The 2,499-nt window shown below is 39.1% G+C and overlaps 1 protein-coding gene across 2 annotated transcripts in view; it reads left to right on the top strand.

Annotated features, from left to right (window-relative positions):
- Positions 1–2,023: 2,023 nt before the first annotated feature.
- The window catches only part of LOC144972452 (dynein regulatory complex subunit 3-like), a 21,965-nt gene continuing 21,489 nt past the window's right edge, over positions 2,024–2,499 (top strand). Inside the window, exon 1 of one of the 2 annotated variants that reach the window (XM_078913637.1) lies at positions 2,024–2,116. The gene's annotated coding sequence lies outside the window, so the exon portion shown is untranslated. Of the gene's footprint in view, positions 2,150–2,499 lie in introns of both variants that reach the window. The other variant, XM_078913638.1, reaches the window with a different exon arrangement.

Raw genomic sequence — 2,499 nt, 5'->3', positions numbered from 1 at the left:
ACTAAATTTGCGGCGCTGCACTGCGGCTATCGCTTGGGTTATTCCAGTCTTCCCTTAGAATAGACCCGAAAGACGAATCTCCCCTATGGGATGAATAAAGGGAATTATGTTTAATTTATTTATCATCACCATCATATCAGCGGGATCATCATCATCACCACCACCACCACCACCACCCTAATAATAATGGATAAAATAAATATCAACACATTTCAATGTAATAATCAATCTAAAATCAATCAGTGCTCCTAAAAGACCCTTTGATTTCTTTGTCTAATTTGTTCCATACTTTTGGAGTCCCGACAAAGAAAGATTTTCAGCTAACTATAGTTTATATATGGGAATATTAATCAGTCGTTTATATTGGAATCGGAGTTGTCTAGCAGGTGTATTAGTTCAAAGCGCATTTCCAAGGATTTACCATGCTCAATGAACTTCACAATATTTAATTTAATTTATTCCTCCGGCACGCCATATCGACCATACATCCATTTCGTACAGTAGGTACCGATCGCTGTTTGGAGTCTTTTTGTATTAAAGCTCTTTACAATACCCGTCATTGCTTATAAGATAAGAATACATTCACACCTGAGTCAAGTGCCTGACACACGGACTTAACGTCTGGATCACAATTTTCAACAATCACTGTCACTCATCCGGCCATTGACAAGGCTTGATTTTGTGACAAGAGAAACCGTACCACTGAGCGACCGAACAAATAATCACCATCTGCGCCATCGTCATCATCATCATCATTATCATCATCCTCATCACAGCCGTAACAGCCAGCAAAACCACAATCATCATCTTCGGGTCCGGTCTATCCGTGTTGGGGGTGGGGGTGGAACCTGCTAAAGTATTTCATTTTTTAAACAGAAACACGATAATCATCATCATCATCATCATCGTCATCCATTGTCGTCGGCATCGTTATCATCGTGTCCGGGCAATCCGTGTGTGTCTGGGTGTGGAACCTGCTAAATATTATTATTATCTACCTACCTAATAAAAACACACCATTCTTGTTCATTTATTTTTCAAATAATGAAATGAAAGGCACGACCTTTCCCGCACACACAAGAGGCGATGACGACCAGTGACAAATTATGGGAGGTGGGGGCGGCCGACAACTTTTGGCGCGACATAAATATGAAATGTTAAGGTGACAGCGGGATGATGGTGGTGGGAAGGGGGGGGGGGGGGTCTCAACCCTTCACCATCAACAACTGTTTGATGGCGTGTGTGTGTGTGTGTGTGTGTGTGTGTGTGTGTGTGTGTGTATGTGTGTGTGATGCGACGAACGATCATAATCAAGGCTGCCAGACAGCCAGATTTCTTCTTGCCCAAGTAGTCAAATAGACCCCAAATGGCCAAACACCACAAGCATTCTGACTCCCTTGAAAAACTCATGGGTTTTGATTAACAAAACAATTCACTACAGTTGGATAAACTTATCTTTTCATTTTTTTTTAAATAAAAGATTTTTTTTTAATGAATAATAATAGAAAAGCGTTTCTTAGTAACCAATTTTGAACTTGGCCATCTGGCAGCCCCCATCATAACCAGCTGCAGTCAAGCCAGCCACAGACATAAGAGAGGGAGGGGTATGTGAAGTTTCCTGTGGCAAACGAGTTGCTCGTGTTTTTTTTTCAAACGAATCACTGCTCGATGACGTCACTGACTCGAAACCCGCCCGAAACCCGCTCGATTTTAGAGGACTCGATCGAAAACCCGCTCGATTTGATCGTTTCAAACTCGACCCAGCACTAGTCAGCGCCCAGCACGACAGCACGATTGAAATTGAAATTGAAATCGAAAGTACCGAGGTTGTTGTTCAAGTTCGCAGAGAATAAATTCTCCAAACGCTGTTTGTCATTACTTGTTTGTTTATCATAAAAATATATTCATGTAAGCAATAATTTTACAATTAATTTAATGAATCTGTATACATTTACCTTTTTGATATTTTTCAATCGCACATTTTTCAAATTTTATGCTGAATGGCAACGGAAGTCTTAGCTGCTGTGGAAACGGCGTCCTAAAGTGAATAGAAAACCTAACTTCCTGTGTTGTTATTGTTTAGTTTTGATTTGGACGGCTAGAAAGACCATACAAAGTACGTTTGTCTTATTCATTTAACCCGTACAAAGTACGTTTTTCTTATTAATTTTTGTATGCTATCTGATAACTTTCTATATAATTGAAACAACTAAAACCATAAAGTTCATAGAGGCTCCGTTAAACAAACAAATATTGAATATGAGTGAAAACACAAATGTGTTTTTAGATACCATTGATATCCTCTATGAATTTTGTCAGTTCTTTTTTCTTTTAGAAATGGATTTTCAATGATTAGACTTATCAATAGATTTGAAAGGCTGACATTGAGTTTTGTCTTGGCAGCCTAAGTCTAATTCTAATAATAAGTTTATAAGGAATGACTGAATGACGAATAAGATTTGCGGTTGCGGATGAATGACTTACACTCAACAAGACGTC

The sequence above is a fragment of the Berghia stephanieae genome, chromosome 5, assembly GCF_034508935.2.
Source record: "Berghia stephanieae isolate SIO BIC M18660-M18661 chromosome 5, UCSD_Bste_1.3, whole genome shotgun sequence".
Lineage (NCBI taxonomy): Eukaryota > Metazoa > Mollusca > Gastropoda > Nudibranchia > Aeolidiidae > Berghia > Berghia stephanieae.
This window is presented reverse-complemented; position numbering and strand designations above follow the sequence as displayed.